This window comes from Dendrobates tinctorius, unplaced genomic scaffold (genome assembly GCF_039654945.1).
Source record: "Dendrobates tinctorius isolate UK_male_01 unplaced genomic scaffold, ASM3965494v1 ptg000021l, whole genome shotgun sequence".
NCBI classification, from domain to species: Eukaryota; Metazoa; Chordata; class Amphibia; order Anura; family Dendrobatidae; genus Dendrobates; species Dendrobates tinctorius.
The window spans coordinates 42,328,245-42,354,543 of record NW_027361689.1 but is presented as its reverse complement, the minus strand read 5'-3'; the positions used below and the strand labels follow the sequence as shown (position 1 = coordinate 42,354,543).

Here is a 26,299-nt window from a genome sequence, read left to right as displayed (position 1 = left end):
TAGACCAACTGGAGTCTCAATTAAAACAGGGGACGCCTAGACAGACAATTTTGGGTGCCCTACCAGTAATCCAGGGGGCTGCAGCCTTCCTAGCGGATGCCTCAGCTGATGCAGTTAGAATGGCCGCTAGGGCAGCAGGACTTTCTAATGCAGCTCGTAGAGCCCTGTGGCTAAAGTGCTGGCCAGGAGACATCCAATCCAGGTCAAAACTCTGCACTATCCCGTGCGAAGGAGAATATTTGTTCGGAACAGTCCAGGATGAGTTGCTTGATAAAGCAGGGGACGACAAGAAGAAGTTCCCTAATCTGTGGTCCGCATCCTACCGACGTTCGTTCAATAGGAGGAAATTTGGTCAGGGAAGAAGGCGCAACCCATCGCCTAATAGAGACCGTCCCAGATGGGAAGATAGAAGGAGGAGAGGTACAGGCTTTATGTTCAGGCGTTCTTCAAGAGAGCAAAAGAAACCTAGCCAATGACTAGCGATTCCCGTGGGGGGTAGACTGTCAGCCTTCCTCCCAGCATGGCTACAGATCACCAATAGTGACTGGGTGCGGAACGTAATATCCACCGGACTCAAGCTGGAGTTTAGTTATGTTCCCCGGGATACCTTCAAACTAACTCCCTTACGATCTTCGCCACTTGAACAAACGGCTTTAGAAGCAGAAGTCTTGACTCTATGTCTAAAAAAGGTCCTGGTGGAGGTTCCGGAATCTGAGAGAGGTAGAGGCTTCTACTCTCCCCTGTTCCTGATCCAAAAGCCAGATAAATCATTTAGAACCATTATTAATTTGCGTTCCCTTAATGAATTCTTGGTTAACCGAACCTTTAAGATGGAGTCTATCAGTTCAGCAATAAAGATGTTGTTTAAAGGGTGTTTCATGGCTGTCGTGGATTTGAAAGACGCATACTATCATGTGCCTATCCACGCAGACTTCCAGCAGTTCCTGAGAGTGGCAGTTTCAGTGGACGGTTTAATCCGTCATTTTCCGTTTAGGGCTCTCCCTTTAGGTCTCTCAGCAGCCCCGGGTATTTACGAAGATAGTGGCCGAAGTCATGGCTCATCTACGAGAGGCGAATATCCCGATTGTCCCGTATTTAGACGATTTTTTGATTGTGGGAAATTCGGTGGACCATTGCTTATCTCAGATAGAAAGGACTAGGTCCAGACAAAAGCACCTCGGGTGGATAATAATTTATGAGAAATCCCGATTTCAGCCCCTAAGAGTCCAAAAATTCCTAGGCCTACTGTTAAATTCAGAAACCCAGCAGTGTCTTCTGCCATGAGATAAGTTAGAACACATACAACAGCAGGTACTTCAGGCGATTGATAGACCCTCCATGACCCTCAGGCAAGTCATGTCACTGTTAGGTTCTCTGATCTCATGTATGCCAGCAGTCAGGTGGGCGCAGTTTCACACTAGATCCCTTCAGAAGGACGTCATAATTAGCGACAGGGCCTTAGAGGGGTCTTTACAAGGTCAGATATCATTGAGCCCTTTGACCCTTACATCTCTTAGATGGTGGCTTGACAAGAACAACTTATCCTCAGGGGTGCCCTGGGTGACGCAGATAACCCGTATAATAACCACGGATGCTAGCCCCTCGAGTTGGGGGGCCCATATGGGGGACATAGTGGTCCAGGGACAATGGGACCCTAAAACGGAGACCTAGTCTAACCCGTTGCTGCTGTTGGCGATTGAGTTGGCAGTTAAAAAACTCATTATGTACCTACAGGGTCATCATGTGAGGATCCTCTCGGACAACCAGGTAGCAGTAGCCTATATCAACCACTAAGGTGGAACACGCTCCGAGGCCCTGCTGCGGATAACAGAACATCTATTTCAAATAGCCGAGAGAAATTTTCAATCTTTAACTGTGCCCCATGTCAGTGGGAAAGACAACACAAAGGCAGACTTTCTATGCCGCAGGGTGCCAAGGCAAGGAGAATGGGCTTTAAACACGGACGTTTACAATCAGATTGTCAGCAGATAGGGTCAGCCGGAGGTAGACCTCTTTGCCAGCAAGGAAAACAGGAAAGTAAAAAGTTCTGCTGTCTGAACCCCAGGGAAAATCCACTGGCAGTGGACGCTTTCCTAATAAAATGGAATTTCGCCCTGGCATATGCCTTTCCACCATTAGCCCTCTTACCTCTGGTAGTGAGGAAGATCAGGGAAGATCAAGCAAGAGTCATATTAATTGCCCCATTCTGACCCAGGAGGACCTGGTTCGCATGGTTGAGGACCATGTCAGTATGCGATCCCTGGGTACTGCCGAATCTTCTCTAGCAGGGACCAGTCAATCATCTGCAAGTAAGGGGACTCCATTTGACGGCGTGGAGTTTGAGAGGGCACTGTTGAGGGACAGAGGTTTCTCCCAAAATTTAATTAATACCCTTCTGAAGAGCAGGAAGCAGATTACTATAAAGATCTATGCTAGAACCTGGAGGCGTTTTCCTGTCCACCTCGGAGTTTAATATCAGGGATGGAATACCCACAAAACAGATTCTAGAATTCCTTCAGAGGGGTCTCGAGTTGGGTCTTTCCACGAGTACTTGAAAAGTGCAGATTTCAGCCCTGGGGGCCCTATTTACCTGTGATATTGCCAGCAACAACTGGGTGATTAGATTCATCAAAGCTGCTAGAAGATCCAGACCCATACACAAAGATAGATGTATACCATGGGACTTAAATTTAGTCCTTACAGCTATGACAGAGAAGCCATTTGAACCTCTGGATTCGGCCTCATTAAAGATTATGTCCCTTAAGACAGCTTTTTTGGTAGCAATAACATCTGCAAGTAGGATAAGCAATATACAGGCACTTTCCAGGTTGCCCCCTTATACAGAGTTTTTACATGATAGAGTTATCCTAAAACCGGACCCAGCATACTTGCCCAAGGTAGCGTCACACTTTCACAGGACACAAGAGATAGTTCTACCTTCCTTCCTCCCTAATCCTACCAACCCTAAAGAGCAGAAGCTTCATGCGTTAGATGTTAAGAGATGCCTACTAAAATATATATATCGGCTACTGATCCTTGGAGGAAAGAGAACGCATTAGTTTTATCCTTCCAAGGTCCTAAGAAGGGGTTTAGGGTATCAAAACGCACGTTAGCAAAGTGGATTAGGGAGGCTCTCTCTCTGGCTTACACAACAGGTGGCGGTCCGGCCCCACAGAACCTGAGGGCGCATTCCACTCGTGCCATGGCGTCATCTTGGGCAGAGAGATCTGGAGTGTCAATTGACCAGATATGTAAGGCGGCCACCTGGTCATCTTCTTCCACCTTTTTTAACCACTATCAGTTAGATATGGGTGCCTCCTCGGATCTCACCTTTGGGCTAAGGGTGCTGCAGGCTGTAGTCCCTCCCTAAGTTTCTTTACATCTCTGTAATTCTCTCGTGGTGCTGTCATGGGAGTCCGAAAAAAGTATTAAGCTACGTACCGGTAACGGTATTTTCGGAAGCCCATGACAGCACCCTAAGTTCCCTCCCTTGTTCATAGGGGTGCACTCCTTCCTCTTAGAAGGTTGTTTCACTGGATTTGCCTTAATTTGGAGTGAAGATTATATATAAACTGTAAATAGGATGTATAGGTTGTATATATGCTGTGCCACTATTCATGGTGGCCTCTCAAGCTCTGTAACCCAACTGATGCGTGGGAGAGGTGCCGCCCTTTGTCTGTAGGTTTCCTGTTCCTGAAAGGCGGATCCCCTCTCTCGTGGTGCTGTCATGGGCTTCCGAAAAATACCGTTACCGGTACATAACTTAATACTATTTGCCCAATTCTACCTCCAGAATCAGACAGTTTGCTGCCTTATCTCTCATGCTTTACATGGAAGCTCTTCTTAGATTGACTACTGTATATAGGCAAAAAGTCCAGCACTACCAAGAAATCAATGCATGGAAAGCCAGGACAAAATAAATATAATTACTAGGAACTTACTGCTTATGTACATGGCCCAGACTGAGAAATCAGCAATGTAGATTCCCATTCTATTTTAGAATAACTCAGGGACATTTAGGAGGAAACGATCAGTGAAGGCACTGGGTGCACTCCTGTAGTAACAGAGCAGGGAACCACAGACATTACTAATCCAGCATGGCCCAGGACTGAGCAGACCCTGTGATTCTGCTGCATTCTTGGGGAAGGTGGGAAGTGGCGGCTTTATGTGTAGTGTTATAGTAGTCGAAACATCAATAGTGCAGAGTACAGAGCGACACTTCACAGCTCGCCCGCCCCCGACTGTGCTACCGGCCCGGGGATGGAGTCTGAAGAGATAACTACAGGGACTAGGGATGCTGCAATCCAAAGCTACACACGGTGCAGGAAAGTGCAGCAAAACCGCTGCAGAAAGCAGACCAATCGCCAGAGCTTTCATTAACCCCTGAAGGGTAGGACCCACAACTAATCCCCAAAATTCCCTATGGAAATGGTTGCACAGCCACCTCTCCCTTCAGTCTTTATGGGACGGCCATAAATAACGGAGCTCTGATCGATGTGCATATGTGGCTCCAACTTGCACGGATTAGGCTTGCCAGATCGATTTGCGGGACAACGGTCCATCGTTAGATCGGTAGTCTCTGGCCGTTGGACGGGTGGGCTCGCAAACTTTTTACCTTGTGGGATCCCCGGAGCGACTTTTGGTTAGTCGGGTTGTTGCGACACCGTCATTGCAGAGTGAGGCACAGAGGACATTGTGTTAGCTCTCCTAATCGAAGGCTGCACCGGGGATCCCAGAAAGTAAGAGATTTGCAAAGATCCTGCACCCAGTTCGATGAAAAACTAAAAAAAAAATCCCCAAAGTTTCATGAAAAGTACAGGAAAAAAACTTGGCTGGTATTTTTAAGTCAGTGTGGCTCGAAATGCATCAGAATATCAACTTTTTTTTTGGTGCTTTTAAGGGAACTAACAAAAGTTTTTGGATTCTTTCAATAAAGTGGGTGCTGCATTTGAAACCTGGCTATTAAGACCTCTTACAAAAATCTCCATGTGAATAAAACAGAAAAAAGTAAATATATGTAAATACAGTGGTATGTAAAAGATTCTGTGCCTTTTTTTTCTCCACACATACCTTTGATCATTTTGGCCAAAGAGTTCTATTTTAACCTCCACATGACTTGTTTCCAAAATATATCAGGCTCGTTTAGTTGTTCTTTTGCATTCTTTTGAGTTTGAATATTATGGTAAGGACACAGGAGATGCTTTCTTCTGATGACTCTTCCATGAAAGCCATATGTATGCAGGTGTCTATGAATAGTAGAACTATGTACCATGACTCCAGAGTGTGCTAAATCTTTCTGAAGTTCTTTTGCAGTCAAGCGAGGTGGTGAAAAGAAGGGGGGGGGTTCTGATTTGCCTCTTTAGAAATCCTATGAGCAGCTCTGACTTAAGTTTTGCTTGGTCTTCCAGACCTTATCTTGACCTCCGTTGTTCCTGGTAACTGCTATTTGTTAATTACATTTCAAACTGAGGAAAGAGCAACTTGAAGACGCTTTGCTATCTTCTTATAGCCTTTTCCTGCTTTGTGGGCCTCCACCATTTTCAGAGCGCTAGGCAGCTGCTTAGAAGAACCTATGGCTGCTGTTTGTTGGCACAAGGTTAGAGGAGGCTGGGTTTTCATAAAGCTGAGAAATTTGCATCACCTGGCCTTTCCTAACGGTGATGGTGAACAAACCATAACCCTAACAAGCTAATTAAGTCTTGAAACTTTGGTTAAAGTTATCTGAACACACAAATCTAATATAATACAATTCCCCTTGTCCTTCAGTAAGGTGCCCTGGAAGGGGGTTACGAAAACGCTGAATTTCAGGAAAGCAAAGTTTGACCAGCTTAGAGAGGACCTTCGCCGAATTGATTGGGACAATGTCCTCAAAAATAGGAGCACAGAAAATAAATGGGAAATATTTAAATCAGTTTTACACACCCACTACGAGCTAGCCATACCGTACAGAAATAAAAGGGCTAGGAACAGGAGAACACCAATGTGGCTAAATAAGGATGTAAAAAGGGCAATAAATAACAAGAACAAGGCATTTAGGAAGCTAAAACAAGAAGGCAATGAAGCATTAAAAAGTTAGAGAAAAAAATAAAATGTGTAAAAAAACAAATACATTTAGCAAAAGTGGAAACTGAGAGACTCATTGCTAAGGAAAGTAAAACAAACCCCAAACTATTCTTTAATTATATAAACAGTAAAAAGATTAAAATTGATGGTGTCGGCCCTTTAAAGAACAATGAGGGTGAAATCATAGAGAGCGATGTGGGAAAAGCAAATGTTTTAAAGGGGAAATGCAGAGTGATTATGTAAACTCCCCATTAACCCCTTCGCACCCGAGCCTGTTTTTGCCTTCGTGACGGGTACATTTTTTCAATTCTGACCAGTGTCACTTTATGAGGTCATAACTCTAGAACGCTTCAACGGATCCTACTGATTCTGACATTGTTTTCTCATGACATATTGTACTTCATGATGGTAGTAAAAAATTTTTAGATATGATCTGCGCTTATTTGTTTAAAAAAATCAAAATTTGGCGAAAATTTAGAAAATTTTGCAATTTTCAAACTTTTAATTTTTATGCCCTTAAATCAGAGAGTGATATCACACAAAATAGTTAATAAATAACATTTCCCACATGTCTACTTTACATCTGCACAATTTTGGAAACATAATTTTTTTTTTTTTTAGGAAGTTATAAGGGTTAAAAGTTGACCAGCGATTTCTCATTTTTACAACAAAATTTGCAACACCATTTTTTTTAGGGACCACCTCACATTTGAAGTGAGTTTGGGGGGTCAATATGACAGAAAATACCCAAAAGTGACACCATTCTAAAAACTGCACCTCTCAATGTACTCAAAACCACATTCAAGAAGTTTATTAACCCTTCAGGTGCTTCACATGAATGAATGGAATATGGAAGGAAAAAATAAACATTTAACTTTTTTTCACAAACATTTTACTTAAAAACCATTTTTTTTTATTTTCACAAGTGTAAAAAGAGAAAATGAACCACAAAATTTTTTGTGCAATTTCTCCCGAATACGCCAATACCCCGTATGTGGGGCTACACCACTGTTTGAGCACACGGCAGAGCTCAGAACGGAAGGAGTGCCGTTTGACTTTTTCAATGCAGAATTGGCTGGAATTGAGATCGGATGCCATGTCGCATTTGGAGAGCCCCTGATGTACCTAAACAGTGGAAACCCCCCACAAATGACCCCATCTTGGAAACTAGACCCCCCAAAGAACTTATCTAGATGTGTGGTGAGCACTTTGAACCCCCAAGTGTTTCAGTAAAGTTTATAATGTAGAGGCGTGAAAATAAAAAAATCGTTTTTTTTCCACAAAAATGATCTTTTAGCCCCCAATTTTTATTTTCACAAGGGTAACAGGAGAAATTGGACCCTAAGAGTTGTTGTCCAATTTGTCCTGAGTACGCTGGTACCCCATATGTGGGAGAAAACTACTGTTTGGGCACACGGTGGGGCTCAGAAGGGAAGTAGTGACGTTCTGAAATGCAGACTTTGATGGAATGGTCTGCGGGCGTCATATTGCATTTACAGAGCCCCTGATGTACCTAAACAGTGGAAACCCCCAATTCTAATTTCAACCCTAACCCCAACACACTCCTAACCATAACCCTAACCACAAACCTAACACCAACACACCCATAACCTTAATCCCAGCCCTAGCCCTAACCCTAGCCCTAACCCTAACCTGTGTACCTGCTTTTTTTTTTTTCTTTACTTTTTTTTATTTTTGTGACAAGATCGCTGCCCTGCGATCTGACTCATAGTAACGCCACTTCTCCTCTGATCTCACACTGACAGATGATCAGAGGTGAAGCAGCGTTACTATGTGACAAGATCGCTGCCTGGCACATAATAACGCGACTTCTCCTCTGATCTCACAATGACAGATGATCAGAGGTGAAGCAGCGTTACTGTGTGAAAATTTCGCTGCTTGGCACAGCTGTGCCAGGCAGCGATCTAGTCACACAGTAACGCTGCTTCACCTCTGATCATCTGTCAGTGTTAGATCAGAGGAGAAGCTGCGTTACAATGAGTGAGATCGCCGGGAAACAAGCAGCTTTCCCAGCGATCGCTCCCATTGGCTGCTGTGACGCTGACGTCATCAGGACCTGAACCAATCAGGTCTCGATGATGTCGGGGGTCCCAGCATGCATTGCGCACCGGGATCCCCGCGTTGTAAGGTATGTGGGGGTCCCAGGGGGCCCAAAACCGCCGACAGTAGATAAACGTCGGCGCTGCACAAAGCCCAGCAAGCGCCAACGTTTATCTACTGTGGGCGGTCGGGAAGAGGTTAAGTATTACCTGCCTAACCCAGGAAGAAGTGCAGAACTGCCTTTGTAAGATTAAAATTGACAAATCACCAGGCCCTGATGGCATTCACCCTCGGGTATTAAGGGAGTTAAGTAATGTGATAGACAGACCTCTATTCCTTATATTTAAACACACTATAGAAACAGGGTCTGTTCCTTTTGATTGGTGGCAAGCAAATGTGGTACCAATATTCAAAAAGGGGTGTAAAAGGGAACCTGGAAACTATAGGCCAGTAAGCTTAACATCTGTTCTGGGTAACATTTTTGAAGGGTTTCTAAGGGATACCATTATGGAATATCTCAATGTTAATAAATGTTTAACTCCATATCAACATGGATTTATGAAGGATCGCTCCTGTCAAACTAACCTGATCAGCTTCTATGAGGATGTAAGCTCTCAAATGGACCAAGGAGAATCATTGGATGTCATTTTTCTCGACTTCTGTAAAGCATTTGACACTGTCCCACATAAAAGATTGGTAAGTAAGATGAGAAAGCTTGCACTAGGGGGAAATGTGTGTAGATGGGTAGGTAGCTGGCTTAGTGATAGAAAACAAAGAGTGGTTATTAATGGGGCATACTCAGATTGGGCCAGGGTTACTAGTGGGGTACCACAGGGTTCTGTATTGGGCCCCCTACTATTTAATATATTTATTAATGATCTAGTGGATGGCTTACACAGTAAAATATCAGTATTTGCAGATGATACAAAACTATGTAAGGTAGTTAACACAAAGGAGGACAGTTTGCAACTACAGACTGATTTGAGTAAATTGGAGAATTGGGCTGAAAAATGGCAAATGAGGTTTAACACAGATAAGTGTAAGGTTATGCACATGGGAAGGAGAAACTGATGCTACAATTACTTACTAAATGGGAAACTGCTGGGGAAATCAGACATGGAAAAAGACTTAGGCATCTTAGTCAATAAGAAGCTAAATTGGAGTGCCCAGTGTCAGGCAGCTGCCACCAAAGCAAATAGGGTCATGGGATGCATTAGAAGAGGTCTGGGACACGAGATGAAAACATAATTCTCCCTCTGTACAAATCACTCGTCAGACCACACTTGGAGTATTGTGTGCAATTTTGGACGCCGGTGCTCAAGAAAGACATTACTGAACTTGAAAGGGTTCAAAGGCGGGCTACTAAAATGATAAATGGAGTTGGTTCACTACAATACCCAGAAGATTATCAAAATTAGGTCTATTTACTCTAGAAAAGAGAAGACTTAGGGGAGACTTAATATATACAGTATGTACAAGTATATCAGAGGGCCATACAGAGATCTCTCCAATGAACTGTTTGTACCAAGGACTGTGACAAGAACAAGGGGGCATTCTCTTCGTTTGGAGGAAAGACAATTTCTGCACCAGCATAGAAGAGGGTTCTTCACGGTAAGAGCAGTGAGGCTCTGGAATTCTCTTCCTGAGGAAGTGGTGATGGCCTACTCACTGATTGAATGTAAGAAAGGAATGGATGCTTTTCTTGTGAGTAACAGTATAGAAGGTTACGAATAACAGAATATTATAGGTAGATGGCTGACCCAGCTTAGGGGAAGGAATTTTTTTCCCATGGAGAAAATTGGCTTCTACTCTGTGGGTTTTTTGCCTTCTCCAGGATCAACAATGCAGAACAGCTGCACTAAAAATAGGCTGAACTAGATGGAGATAAGGTCTTCCTTCAGCCTTCAAAACTATGCTACTATGTTAAATCTCCAAAAGGTGCCTAAACTTTGCATTGGCCCATCTTCCTTTTTGTAGTCTGTAAAATGTAAAAGATGATTTATTTTTTTTTGCAGAAAATACAAAGAAAATGTGTCATCTGCAACTTTAGAGATCAGTTCATCTTCAGCTTGATCACCTGTCCACAATAACATTGCGAGTCATGTAAACCTTCCATATTAGACTGGTATCATAAGGGGGTGTCGCTGTATAACTAGACAGGCCTGACCTGCAGGACAACGCCGTTGCTGGCCATACCAGTCATCACTCAGCTTTTTCAGAGACAGACGTGCCGATGTACAACTACAGAACCAGAGTCGGGTAGGACCAAAATAAAAAAGCCTCGCCACTCCAGCTCTCACATTGCTAGATTCCTCAGCAGTCTCAGCTTCCTGCTGCTTCCCGACTTAGGGACATGTGAACACTAAAGCCAATCACTGGCCGTAGAGGTGACATACAGTCAGTGATTGGCTGCATCAGGGTATCATCAGAACAAGGAGCAGTGAGGTTAGTATTTGCTTCCAATCAGAAGAGGCCACAACTGGCAGGGCAATCGTATGGAGGAGTAGTGGGGGGGGGGGGGTCAGTAGGTGCATTATTAAATATTTTGATTAGTGGGAAAGCCAGATAGGTCAACAGTATTCAAAGTTCAGGAAAATCTCTTTAAAATTATTATTTGCAAAAAGGTTAAGAGATCTTTAGAATTTCTAAATCATGTAAAAGCAAAGATCAACAAAAAAAATTCTTAAAATAAAAAACAAAAAAAAAAAAAAGTAAAAGATTCTCTTCCACTCGTGCCCTACTTGAAACCCCCCACAATTCCCACTTGTATGTAGGTGGCTTCAGTGGTGGATGACACGAAGAATGCATTTGTTTGCATTTTCTGGAACGCCCCAGCTCCTCCGAACAATAAGAAGCTGCGATGAGTCAGCCGATATCATCCGCACCGTGGGGAATAAATGACGTGTTCTCCGGAGACCTTAATAACACGACTTCTGGTGTTGGTATACAGAAACAGCTGTAAGTGGAGCATAAACAATGACAGCGCCCACGTGTAAAGCACAACCACAAGCGGAGCTGTCCGTAAATGGTTCCCCCAGGAATGACCCCTCTAAACACCTTACAGAGTCACCAATCGCTAATGAGTCCAGTTATAGATACATGTGCTGTAATACACGGATATAATCTTGCTAAATGGGGCCAATATGCGCCATAGAGGGGCTTTGTGATATCTGGGGGGCTGTCAGTGCGGACCCCCAATGGTAGAAGGCAGTATCCAGACACTGTTAGGACTTTCCTAACAGGCATCATGGGCGCCTGCTCCGAGCCCCCAAATAGTCAGCTTTTCCGATTTGTACTACAGTCATGGCCAAAAGTTTTGAGAATGACACAAATATTAATTTTTACAAAGTCTACTGCTTCATTTTTTCTAATGGCAATTTGCATATACTCCAGAATGTTATAAAGAGTGATCAGCTTAACAGCAATTACTTGCAAAGTCAAAATTTGCCTAGAAAATGAACTTTATCCCCCAAAACACATTTCAACATCATTGCAGCCCTGCCTTAAAAGGACCAGCTAACATCGTTTCAGTGATTGCTCCATTAACACAGGTGTGGGTGTTGATGAGGACAGGGCTGGAGATCAGTCTGTCATGATTAAGATAGAATGACACCACTGGACACTTTAAAAGGAGGCTGGTGCTTGGCATCATTGTTTCTCTTCTGTTAACCATGGTTATCTCTAAAGAAACACGTGCAGTCATCATTGCACTGCACAAAAATGGCCTAACAGGGAAGAGTATTGCAGCTAGAAAGATTGCACCTCAGTCAACAATCTATCGCATCATCAAGAACTTCAAGGAGAGAGGTTCCCTTGTTGCCAAAAAGGCTCCAGGGCGCCCAAGAAAGACCAGCAAGCGACAGGACCGTCTCTTAAAAGTGTTTCAGCTGCGGGATCGGCCTACCAGCAGTGCAGAGCTTGCTCAGGAATGGCAGCAGGCATGTGTGAGTGCATCTGCACGCACTGTGAGGCGGAGCCTCTTGGAGCAAGGCCTGGTCTCAAGGAGGGCAGCAAAGAAGCCACTTCTCTCCAGAAAAAACATCATGGACAGACTGATATTTTGCAAGAGGTACAGGGAGTGGACTGCTGAGGACTGGGGTAAAGTCATTTTCTCTGATGAATCCCCTTTTCGATTGTTTGGGACATCTGGAAAACGGCTTATTTGGAGAAGACCAGGTGAGCGCTACCACCAGTCTTGTCTCATGCCAACTGTCAAGCATCCTGAAACCATTCATGTGTGGGGTTGCATCTCAGCCAAGGGAATGGGCTCTCTCTCAGTCTTGCCTAAAAACACAGCCATGAATAAAGAATAGTACCAGAATGTCCTCCAAGAGCAACTTCTCCAAACCGTCCAAGAGCAGTTTGGCGATCAACAATGCCTTTTTCAACATGATGGAGCACCTTGCCATAAAGCAAAGGTGATAACTAAATGGCTCAGGGAACAAAACAGAGATTTTGGGACCATGGCCTGGAAACTCCCCAGATCTTAATCCCATTGAGAACTTGTGGTCAATCATCAAGAGACGGGTGGACAAACAAAAACCTTCAAATTCAGACAAAATAAAAGCATTGATTTTGCAAGAATGGACTGCTATCAGTCAGGATTTGATCCAGAAGTTGATTGAGAGCATGCCAGGGAGAATTGCTGAGGTCCTGAAGGGTCAACACTGCAAATATTGACTTGCTGCATTAACTCATTCTGTCAATATAACCTTTTGTTACTCATAATATTGTTGCAATTATATTTCTGTATGTGATAAAAACATCTGACAAACACACATAAAAACCAGAGGCCAGCAGATCATGTGAAAATATAATATTTGTGTCATTCTCAAAACTTTTGGCCATGACTGTACAACTCTCAAAGGCTGGCGAGAGTCGTATATCGTCAGATGACAGAGAAATGACACCTGCTATACGAGAGACTGGCGCTGCAGCCTACACAGAGTTTTAGGTAGAGCGGGAAGATCAGACCCGACGGCTAAGAGAGCCGAGGAGCGAGCTGAGAGGTTTGCATCCTCCTAGGTTGTATATACTTTCTCTGGAATATATTTTGCAGGATACCTGACTTTTTTTTTTCATTGCCTAAATCCCAGAAAAACACCGGTGACGGAAAGAAAACATCTGCACCCGGCATCTCCATATGTAACACGCCATAATTAGGCGTCTCATAGGAACGCCTGCTCCCCTTACTGCCGACTAATGCCCCTTATTTGCAATTCCAACCTGGGAAACAGATCGTGCATTTAGCAATGTGCGAGTAACCCTTTCATTACCGTATGCGGCACAACAAAACTAGCAATGCAAAAATTCTTTGCTTGGTTGAAGCAGGATCCCTGAGGCCGCGCTCCTCCCACGTGCAAAAAAAAGAAAAAAACCCGCTACCGCAAAATACGCAACATCGATCTGCTCTGGTTATTGCATTTTTGCTGAGTCTTTTTATGCAGTAGAATATTTTTTATGCTAGAGATATATGCACACATTAACAAAATTTTATTAGCTTCTTAAAAAAATGTATAAAGAATAAAAATCACCAAATTAAACTAAGTTCTCACGTGGTGACCTCGATATTTCCCTGCAGGACTCGGTCATTACTTGCAGTCGTGGAGTCCCAGTGACGACAGACGTTGCAGTCACGCTCCGGTTTCTCTTGCTGCGATTGTGGTAAGAAGTTGTTTGCGGGCATAAATGCAGAAAAAAAGAAAAACATAATGTGACCGCAGCCTAAAGATGCAGTGGTCTCCCGGCCGACCAGCCCCTAATGTCGGGTTATAACGATGCACCATGACTTGCAATGAATGGAAAATACTCCTGTAAATAAGATGAAATAATCTGCAGGAGGTGACGCAGCGTGCGCTGTGACCTGGGGTTATAACCAGGGCTGTGGATTCGGTAAGCCACAGTTGCGACTCCGACTCCTGGATTTTATCAGGCTCCGACTCCGGCTCCTTCATAAATGGCCAATTCATAACAACAAATTTACTGTTGTAAAATATTAAACATCGTGATTATTCAGTTTCTCACCATCATATAAGTAATCAGACCACTTAGAGCAAAAACTACATTTATTAGAATACAATTAGAATATAGCAAATAACTTTTATAAACTTTCCTAAACTGTAAGTAAATATGCAATAAACACTTTTATGCAGTTAATAAGAAGAAATCTATAAATTTGTCCTCAGAAAAAGTATTGCCTCTGTCAGATCCTCCTTCATGGATGCCCTCAAATCTGATCTAATTATTTTGAGAGCAGAGAACAACCTCTCTACACTAACTTGTGTTGGTGGCAAAGCAGTAACCACTCGGGCAACATCTCTGACAATGTCAGGATACAGAGGAATCGCTTGTTGCACTGTTATTTTTGATGAACGGTCAAATTTCTCAATTTCTTTTAGTGCACATGAAAAATTCTGCTGAAATGTACTGGCTGTGTTCCTTGATGGGGATGACTCTTCTTCTAGGCGGGAACGCTTTGCACGGTCCTTGTGATCCAAATATTTTTCGAAATTAAATTCTTCATCAGTTGATGATGAGGGTGAAGATGTGGCAGGACGACCAAATTCTTCTTGTTCCTCCTGACTGTTCTGCAACCCTTTCATCCTTACTGCTATTTCAAACAGAGCTTCTTTTCCTTTACTTAGCTGTTGATCATCTAGAAGAATCCGATGCATTGGGTCTACATAAACAGCTGCCAAAAGAATGTTATTTTGTAATAGTAGCTCCTCTCTCCGTTTCATTGATGTAGCAATGCCACTTGCAATTAACCCTCCTCTTTGGGACAGGCGAAACATCAGGTTCTTCCACTCCTTTAAGAAAATACCTGGAGTTAAGTCCTCTGCTTGTAATTTTTTAGTCACTGTAAATGGGTGCTCTAGCAATTTTTCCAGCTCAGTCACCTGATTCCACTGACTTTCATTTAGCGTCAGTTGAGGGTTAGCCATGTCTACAAGAAAGGTTTTCAGTTCAACCAAGCGCTGAATCATTAAGTAAGTACTGCCCCATCGTGTGGCTTGATCAATAATTGCCCCTTTTCCAGCACGTCTCTTCAAAATTGAGTCAACTTTAGGGGTTCTGGCAACAGTAGCCAATTTTCTCACCTTTCCAATCAGTGCAGCAGCATGTCCTTCTTGCAGACTGTCTCTTATAGCCAGCTGTAGCGTATGCACAACACAGCGCATGTGATGAATGAAAGAACATATTGACACAGTTTCAACAAGATCATCTAAACTATCATGTTGCTGTTCATCTGAAGCAACTTCAGTTTGCTCCTCAGTTACAATACTGTGTTCCTCCATTTCAAACATTTCTGTGTCTGTGGACCCAGAATGTTCTTCTAGCTGCTGGTCACCATCATTACTCTCATTCATTAGCTTAATAGTACTTATAATATTTGAAGCATTGTCAGTTATGACAGAAAGAACTTGCTCTTTTTTAAGTTCATAGTCTTGCAGAACCTTTTCCACCAAGACCTGGAGAAACTCACTGGTGTGATGAGCTTTGGTGTCTTTTACTTCCAATGTCTTGGTAACTATTTCATTTTTGTCACAAACAAATCGGACATTGATGGCAAAATAGTTCACTCTGTGACGTGTGCAGGCATCCATTTTAAGAAACAGAAAGCGTCCCTTGAGAGTTTTTTTAAGTTCTTCCTTTTGTTTAAAAGCTTCTTCGATTACTAATTTTCTAATACTCTCTCTCTCCAGAGAAACACCAAGCTTGCGGGCCATTTCCCCATTCAGACACATAAAAGCTGGTCGTGAAAATAATGAAATAGGCACACTATCCTTTACAACAAGCTCTATGATCTGTTTTTTAAATGTATCTACTGTCATTGTCACAGTAACTTTGTCACTGACAAAATATCTTGCAACTGATGGCTGCAAAGTTCTTTGCTCCTTTGTTTGGCTGGAAGAGCTGGGCACTGGTTCATTGGTTTGGATGCAGTCTTTCTCATCCACTGCTTTCAGTACTTCTGGATGAAAGCGCTGTAAATGTCTCTTTAGATTAGAAGCTCTGGTAGGAGCATTTTTATCTTTGCCTGAATATGCACTCATCTTGGCTTCACAGCATTTGTTTTCGTCTGGATCATTTGTCATACACTGACAGACATAATGTTTTCTATCTTGAGTGATGGTGAAATGTTCAAATACAGCTGATTTAATGTGATGCTTCTTTGACATTCTCAGGTTTTTAATTCTGCATTCACAATCCAAATGACAATTGTTTTTCCTAAAAACAATTGTACAAAATTATTGCCAGGTCGTACAACTGATATAGTGGTCAGTAATACTGTTATTATTCCTCATGTACTCACAGTTAACTGATGCAAAGTTTGTTGAAAGGATAATACTTCTTACAGTCTTCCTCTTCTGAGTAGCAGGCAGCTGTGAGATGCTTGGAAGATGCACACCTAGTATGATCTAGTCTAGAGGAGGAGCTTTACTACTAAGAATTTGCAACACATTTTCACTTTCAGTTTCATACATTGTAAGTAGGGGGGTTGGGGCAGCATGAGGTTAACCAAGTATAAGATTAGATAAGGGCAGTGGAGAACAGTGACACACAAGAAGTAAGAAATGTCTCTATCTCCAGCAGAACTGCTTATCACTGTTGTTCATAGTTTGATAGAACATATATATTTGAGTAACATTTATAAAATTCATATGAAAGTTCAATTATGAAATATTAATACATTTTTTTTTAAAGCTGGAGTCGGAGTCGGTACATTTCTACCGACTCCGACTCCAGCCAACACTAACTACGACTCCGAGTCCACGACTCCGACTCCACAGCCCTGGTTATAACCAAGGCCTGACACCCTCCTGAGAAGGTCAGATCAGTGGAGAACTGCTGGACGAATGTCAGCACCATCTTGTGTCACAGTGGAACGCCAGAAGACAGAGGAGACCCCCTCAGATGGGCCGGCGTCCGGCCACTGCATGGGATGATGCAAGGGAATAAACAACCAGAAAAATACCAACAGCTTCACAACTCACACAGCGAGTTACTGGACTGAAAGGGAGCGTCCAGGACTACACTGATGGCCTGCTGTTTTTAGGATATGTTACTGACCAGATTGGGGGGGTTCTAAAGCCCGGGACTGCATACTCAGTGGTCCCCCCTCTCCTCATGGACCAGGTTCCCCTTCCCTGCCGCCACCAGGGCATGAGCTGCAGTCGCCTCCCCCACCGGGGCACCAGGCCCCCCCCTCCTTCCCAGCTGCCACCGGGGCACCAGGTCCCTCCCCCTCTTCCCAGCCACCAATAGGGCACCAGGTCCCCCCCCTTCCCAGCAGACACCGGGGCACCAGGTCCCCCCCCCCCCCTTCCCAGCCACCACCTGGGCACCATGTCACCCCCCCCCCCTTCCCAGCCACCACCTGGGCACCATGTCACCCCCCCTTCCCAGCCACCACCTGGGCACCATGTCACCCCCCTTCCCAGCCACCACCTGGGCGCCATGTCACCCCCCCCTTCCCAGCCACCACCTGGGCGCCATGTCACCCCCCCCCCTTCCCAGCCACCACCTGGGCACCATGTCACCCCCCCCCCTTTCCAGCCACCACCTGGGCACCATGTCACCCCCCCCTTTCCAGCCACTACCTGGGCACCATGTCACCCCCCCCTTTCCAGCCACCACCTGGGCACCATGTCACCCCCCCCTTCCCAGCCACCACCTGGGCACCATGTCACCCCCCCCCTTCCCAGCCACCACCTGGGCACCATGCGCCCCTTTTCCCGCAGACACCGGGGCATCAGGTCCCCGTCCTGATATGGTCACAACTCGTCGTGTTGCTAGCACATTCCTGGCTTATTTATGGTAGCTAGGTACACCCTTTCCCTGACTTTAAGAGAAATTCACAATGACTCACACGTGTCTTAATTATCACAATATCTGTACACGCCTGTAATAACCTGCGAAGTGGAGGAACCGGGCTGGAGCAACACTTTACTGTAGCTCCATACGCCGGCTGCCCCTTGTACACAGTCACATCGGCTACACACTGCAACAAGGATGCCGGGTCACCATACCTTTCCCCATCGCTGGGTTCAGACATAAATTCAATGTCTATGACTGGTCACCTGTCATGAGACCTGTGTGGCCTGTGACTGGCTGCTGCAGTCAGGAGCGCTGTTCAAGTCACTGACAATCACAGCCGCATGGGCCTTTGACAGGTGACCAGTGAGGTCATCACTCGCTCTGTGCAGCATCCAGGGGTTGTGTCCGCTGGTGAATAAGCAAAAGCTTGTCATTATTAGAGAACTCCATAACTTAGCTAACAATTCTACTTAGCCTGGACTACCCCTTTAAGGCAAATTACCAGACGCCGAGGACTGGGACATGCCACATTACCAGACGCCGAGGACTGGGACATGCCACATTACCAGACGCCGAGGACTGGGACATGCCACATTACCAGACGCCGAGGACTGGGACATGCCACATTACCAGACGCCGAGGACTGGGACATGCCACATTACCAGACGCCGAGGACTGGGACATGCCACATTACCAGACGCCGAGGACTGGGACATGCCACATTACCAGACGCCGAGGACTGGGACATGCCACATTACCAGACGCCGAGGACTGGGAAATGCCACATTACCAGACGCCGAGGACTGGGAAATGCCACATTACCAGACGCCGAGGACTGGGAAATGTCACATTACCAGACGCCGAGGACTGGGAAATGTCACATTACCAGACGCCGAGGACTGGGAAATGTCACATTACCAGACGCCGAGGACTGGGAAATGTCACATTACCAGACGCCGAGGACTGGGAAATGTCACATTACCAGACGCCGAGGACTGGGAAATGTCACATTACCAGACGCCGAGGACTGGGAAATGCCACATTACCAGACGCCGAGGACTGGGACATGCCACATTACCAGACGCCGAGGACTGGGAAATGCCACATTACCAGACGCCGAGGACTGGGAAATGCCACATTACCAGACGCCGAGGACTGGGAAATGCCACATTACCAGACGCCGAGGACTGGGAAATGCCACATTACCAGACGCCGCGGACTGGGAAATGCCACATTACCAGACGCCGCGGACTGGGAAATGCCACATTACCAGACGCCGCGGACTGGGAAATGCCACATTACCAGACGCTGAGGACTGGGAAATGCCACATTACCAGACGCTGAGGACTGGGAAATGCCACATTACCAGACGCTGCGGACTAGGAAATGTCACATTACCAGACGCTGACGACTGGCAAATGCCACATTACCAGACAGAAGATTGGGAAATGCCACATTAATAGACGCTGAGGACTGGGAAATGTCACATTACCAGACGCCGAGGACTGGGAACTGTCACATTACCAGACGCCGAGGACTGGGAACTGTCACATTACCAGACGCCGAGGACTGGGAAATGTCACATTACCAGACGCCGAGGACTGGGAAATGTCACATTACCAGACGCCGAGGACTGGGAAATGTCACATTACCAGACGCCGAGGACTGGGAAATGTCACATTACCAGACGCCGAGGACTGGGAAATGCCACATTACCAGACGCCGAGGACTGGGAACTGTCACATTACCAGACGCCGAGGACTGGGAACTGTCACATTACCAGACGCCGAGGACTGGGAACTGTCACATTACCAGACGCCGAGGACTGGGAAATGCCACATTACCAGACGTCGAGGACTGGGAAATGCCACATTACCAGACGTCGAGGACTGGGAAATGCCACATTACCAGACGTCGAGGACTGGGAAATGCCACATTACCAGACGTCGAGGACTGGGAAATGCCACATTACCAGACGTCGAGGACTGGGAAATGCCACATTACCAGACGTCGAGGACTGGGAAATGCCACATTACCAGACGTCGAGGACTGGGAAATGCCACATTACCAGACGTCGAGGACTGGGAAATGCCACATTACCAGACGCTAAGGACTGGGAAAAGCTACATTACCAGAAGCTGAGGACTGGGAAATGCCACATTACCAGACGCTGAGGACTGGGAAATGCCACATTACCAGACGCTGAGGACTGGGAAATGTCACATTACCAGACGCTGAGGACTGGGAAATGTCTATAGCGCCTCCCTTCTGCTGCTCCGAGTACTGCGCACACACGTCACTTATGTCCACAGATCTGGTCTGACTCCATACACACGGATGTCGCCCATCGCTCGCCATATGTCCCGGGCTCACAGATAACACGTCACTCTCCGCTCTGTACAGGTCGCCCGTCTGCTCACAGATGTCACCGGCTCTTTATATGCTGAACGTTTTCCACCGTAATATTTCTTATCTTACAGGTCAACGGGTCTAACAGGCAATTTAGCAATCGGGCTTCAATACGTGCGGCCCGTCCACCTCCTATCACCACTGTGCTGCGCAGTCTATTGCTGGTTGCAGAATGAGCTAACTGAAGAGCCATCAGCGAGCGCGCTCTGACTGTCCAATAGCAGAAATTTTAGGTTTTTTTCTGCTGTAAAAGCCAAAACGAAGCAACAATCGCAAAGAAAATAATATTTTTAGCTCCAAATCCCTATATTTAAGAGGAAAAAAAGAAAAACATTCTCAATATGTGAATAGGTAGAACATGTCCGCCCCCGTGCACACAAGGCGCTTATACATGCAACATGTCACCTGCTGTCACACCGTGCACAGGCATGTACCCTGTCAGCCGTCCCTCCTTCCCCAGTACTGACCGCCGGCCGACGACGCCGCCGTCTGTCCCTCTGCTTCTCTTCCTGCCGCTGCCTGTCTCTCCGTGCCCCGTCTCTACCTCCGACTACAGCAAGCCCCACAGGACAAACCAGCTCCGAGCGCGCACTCGTCACCGCGGCCCAATGACAAGGTGCTGCGCTGACAGAGGAGGCGGGCGCGGGCAGGTGCAGCGTTGATCTGAAGGTTCACGGATAGGCACGGTGAGAATAATTGTGCAAGCGGGCGACGTAAGATTTTTTTTTTACTTGGGCAACAGGTTGAGTGCGGGGTGAAGAATCAATGGCTCCCCCTATAGACTGGCACCAGCTATGTCCCTGTAGCACACTACAAAAGTCAATAACACTGATGATTTGCTCTTATTATTATACGTAAGGCAGGGGGTGTAACTCCCTATAGCGTCAGTCACTCCAAGCTCCGCCTAGTACACCTGAGGCTCCTCCTACTCCTCCCTGGAGATTGGCGGCCATATTTGAGTGCTCCGCCTTCACACGAGGGCAGGGTGCATTGTGGGAAGGGGAGACGGTATAAATAGCGCGCAGGGCAGCTGGGTCAGTGATGTCACCATTTTGCTGTCAGAGAGCGAAGGAGTTATTCATAGAATTAGAAGCTATGATTCAAAGACAATGGTTTAGAAAGACACTTCAATTTTAGGTTTTAGTGAGGAGATTAATAGAGTAATTATACAGACTTTTTTGCTATTGCGCCTTGCAGAAATGACGAATGAGGGCCTATAGCTGTAAAACGTAAGAGTCACAGATGTACGTCACTTACCGTGACACATAGCGGCAAATCACACTAGTACCCGTATAGTGCAACAGTTTGGGGATGTTTTTGCACCCGGTGTGGCCCCCAGTGATTACATACAACGCCGTCACCACCGGCTCCATCCTTCCAGTCCTTGCTGTTCCGCGTCCAAAATGGCCGCCGCAGTCCCAGCGACCATGAGTCTTGTGCGACTGGTGTCAGAAAGTCGGGAACATTGGCGGCTCTGCCTCTCTTTAGGTGACAGGACGCACCGTGTCACCACTCACCTCAGGAAGTAACTAGATCCGACGTCGCCATGCGACACCGCAATCCCATCGTCGCAGCGTGCGTGTCGCCCTTCACTAAGGCTGTGTTCACACATCGCCGTCCGTTTGTTTAGAAACTGGGATGCTGCTGATCACAGGCAAAAAAAAAACACAATCGGTAATATGCAATTCTTCATGAGTCGCAGCTCGCTGTCACATAGAGATGTACGGGCGTATCCGAAAAAAAAGAAAAAATAGTACAAAAAAAAATAACACGCGTGTCAGGGAATCGGAGAGGGCAATGTCACATCATCCAAAAATAAACAACGCTGGAGGAGGGAGTGTCGGTGCACGGGACGCACTTATGGCGTATGTCACCTGATGACCCCTTCATCACCTATTCCATAGAATTGGTGGGGGTCTGACGGCTGGAACCCGCATCGGTCTGTGGGTCCATTCATTCCCTGTGGGGCTGCTGAGCGCTCCGGTGAGCATTTTTCAACAGCCCTCACTTTGTAACAAGCATAAAAATTCTGGCAATCTGTGAGGGTCCCAGTGGTCAGACACCCAACGATTGGTGACTTATCAACTGTAATGGTGCCGTCTTCGCTTTCACCCCTTCCCACATGTCACGTGCTGTTACTTAATACATTGGGACGTACAGTTACATCACCGGGATGGCACAGGAGCTGCAGCGGGACCATCCTCAGCGGTATTCCGGGACTGGACCTAACTCTGAACGCAGCACTTAAACTGCTCAGATGCCTTTGTCAATAGAGACAGCATCATGTCAGGAGTTTAATAGAGGGAGACTGCTCCTCCTGTCAGGTCACCAGCAGCCCTACAGTCCTATCATGGGGCGCTGATGGGTTATTCCGGCAACCAGAGGCCTAACAATGGCCTACCGGTCTGACATATGCTATAGCCTGTATGATCCTGCCGGAGATGGAGATAAATTGGCTGCCTGTTAGGCAAAGGGCTCGTTCAGACAAGCATTTAATTGATCCTTGTGCACAATGAGTCTATTATAGCCAGTGTACACGGCCAATTCTACATGTGGACCAATGGTCTGCGTAGAACAAAGATCACAGCATGCAGTATTTGGATTCATTTTATGGACCAGGATAATGTGAAGGCGGCCCCTGCATTCGTCTACATCACGGATGAGCACAAGAACCTCCTCACAGTCCAATTTCCAAAAACGTTTGTGTGAACCCTGCCAAACAGTGTCCGGCTGCTCTGCAATATATAAGTAGTGCAGTGTAATGTTGATGCCATCAAAGATCACATATTCAGGCCTCCTGGGGGAATAATAAATATTGTAAAAATCAAAAAAAGTGATAAAAAATGTTAATAAAATAATGATTTATTGGTAAAAATAATTAAAAAAAAATCCCTCTACATAAATGCCACACATTTTGTATCACAGCACTATCATCCTAACCACCATACTAAGATACGAATTACAACTACAGGTTATTACCCCTCTCCCCACACGGACAGCTCTGTACTCAGAAACATTGAGGGCTCTCAAAACATGGACTACCCCTGACGAAGCTGCACCCAGCAGCGATACGCGTGGGGCTCCCCACACCTCCCCTGTCCGGGGACCACCCTTTCTTGACGACCTGACCTCTGACATTCCATTTTGGATTACTCTTTATGGTGACCATTTCTTTACTTTCTACTATATACTGTGGCATTTATCTCCAATTTTTTTTTTTTGCCCTCAATATTCTATTTGGGTCTAGATCTCCTAACCAGAGAATATGGGAAGCAAGATGTGCCACAGTCCGCGCTGCTGAATCCACAAAATCACCTGGGATGCAAGATGTAGTAACAAAGTACTGCTTTATTCCTTCCTACGCGTTTCGGCGCCCTTCCTGGCACCTTCCTCAGGGATATTACACCAGCCATAGGAGCAGGGAATTTATAGCCCCTTCCATTAGCAATTATGGGTGTGTTCTGTTTACATATGATGTCATAATGGTCATCACTGGGGGAGGGGCCAGCATTTTTGGCACAATTTCACACAAATAACATAATAAAACAAGAAAATCCTTCAAAATACTTGCTAAAATGTACATAAAAATCCTACCAGTAAAATGATATAAAGACCTTCATAAAAATTGCAGCGGAAACATTGCCAAAGTATCCAGACTGTCAATGCAAAAACAAAAAAATTTTTTTTAAAAAATATTATCTCCCGACTTTCAGGGTAGTAGAACCCATGTGTTTACTGGTTTCATTTTTTTCTCTTGTGACTTATGTTGAGCGCCACCGTTCTGCTGGTATCAGTGCCTTTGGAACATAGGTTCTATGAACTATTTTTTCACAAAACTATCCTGTTAAATATGTGATACTATGGTTTGTTAAAAAATTATTATAAAAAATTGCAATGAACAATTTTCTTTATTTTTGTTTTGTAGGAGGGAATCAAGGAGCGATGCCACTATTAAATAAAATGGATTATTTCTAAAATTAACTGCTTTTAAAAAACTTATTTTTATTTTCATTTTTATTTTTATTATTTATTATCAATAAAGAATTATCTAAAAATTACTATTATATAATCGTATTATTAAAAATGGCCTGAAGAAAGTATCTATCATCTTCCGTATAGTTATGGTCACTATTTTATATATTAATTGTGGTGGTGTCACCCATGAAACGTGTGTCTTTTGGTCTAGCACACCTGGGTTCAAGTCACAGGTCTCCATGCAGGCATAAATGACATTGTCTTTTGTAATATCAGGAAAAATTATAAATTGTTATGAGCTTATGCATATTAAATTAGGGAATTGTGAAATTCTAGATAGGATACCAACTTTGATATATATTTAAACAAAATAAATGTGTCATTAGGTGTATGTGAGACATTAAGTGTTTAGATATACCCGTGCGATCAAAAAAGTAGTCAGATGAAAAAAAAAATAAAATGAAAAAAGATAGAATGAAAAAATAAAGTGAGGTTTGCTTAAGTGTGTGACATAAGGATGCAGGAATTCCTCCTACTATGGTGCGCCTTTCTTACCCACTCAGGATGTGACCAAGAGAGGGGGGGGGGTTGGGGGATTATAATTTATATTAGTTCTGAAATTATGTTTAGCCCTCTCGGTTTTAATGTGTCCAGTTTAAACATCCAATATTTTTCACGTTTTTTGAGCAGCTCGAATCTGTTGGGTATATTCACTGCTATATGATCGATCGGGGTTATCTTGATTGCTGTTGCATCTCTGTTATGATACGTGTCATAATGGAATGACACTCCATGTGCTCTATACCCACTCTTTATATTTGAACGATGTTTGTTTAGCCGCTCATGAAGTGGTCTGATAGTTCTGCCAACATACTGCATGCCACATGGACACTCAAGCAGGTAAATTACAAACTCTGTAGAGCAATTCATGTCATGTTTAATGGTAAAGGATTCATTCGTTGATGCGGATTTAAAGCTGCTTGTCTGTTGGATGCTCCGACAACAAAGGCATCTATTTTTTCTACATTTTGATGTCTTTTTCTGCAGTACTTTGGCATAATTCGTGGTTGTCTTCTGTTTGAGCCTACTAGGAGCTATTATCCCTTTAATGTTTGGCGCCCTGCGGAAAGTAATTCCTGGTCTATCAGGTACAATGGATTTTAATATTGGATCACTTAGAAGTAAGTGCCAGTGTCTATGAAGGCATTTTTTGATTGACTTGTGACAATTATTATAAGTCGTTATAAAAGATTAGCGTACGAACAAGCTGTTTTCGAACCCATAGCTGTACCATACTTTTGATGGTACATGTCACCATCAAAGGTGAAAAAGTTATTGTTTAATATGAAATTTAGGCCATCCAGAATGAAGTTGATGTTCCTTATATCCAATTGTATGTCTCTTTTTAGGTAGTATTCAATACAGAGTAATCCTATTTCATGACCTATATTCATGACCTATATTCATCAAAAGTATGGTACAGCTATGGGTTCGAAAACAGCTTGTTCGTACGCTAATCTTTTTATGGGTCTTTTTGAAGACATACATATATATGGAAACAAATACAAGAATGGCTTGGTTTTATATAAAAGGTTTATTGATGACTTATTCCTGATCTGGGACACGGAAGTTGGTGACATGGAGGAGTTTTTCAGTGACATCATTAATAACCACTGGGGGATAAATTTTGAACGAACAATACATGAAGAAAGCATCAATTTCCTGGACCTAACAATTTTCTCTGATGGCACAAGGATACATACAAAAACATACTTTAAGCCTACGGACAGGAATTCATATATTGACTTCAGGAGTGGACATTACACAAAATGGCTGCGTAATATACCGGCCAATCAATTTAGAAGGATTAAGAAGAATTGCACTTCCAAGGATGACTACGCTTCTCAATCTGAAATACTCAGAAAAAGATTCCTAGAGAAAGGATACCCAAAAAAATTGATATCCAGCA

The 26,299-nt window shown here is 44.6% G+C and overlaps 1 protein-coding gene across 5 annotated transcripts in view; it reads right to left on the bottom strand.

The window, feature by feature from the left end:
* ITSN2 (intersectin 2) overlaps positions 1-21,164 on the bottom strand; it is a 195,723-nt gene extending 174,559 nt beyond the window's left edge. For 2 of the 5 annotated variants that reach the window (XM_073568316.1, XM_073568319.1), the window contains exon 1: positions 20,823-21,164. The gene's annotated coding sequence lies outside the window, so the exon portion shown is untranslated. Of the gene's footprint in view, positions 1-20,760 lie in introns of all 5 variants that reach the window. The other 3 variants (XM_073568318.1, XM_073568320.1, XM_073568317.1) reach the window with 2 other exon arrangements.
* Positions 21,165-26,299: the final 5,135 nt, after the last annotated feature.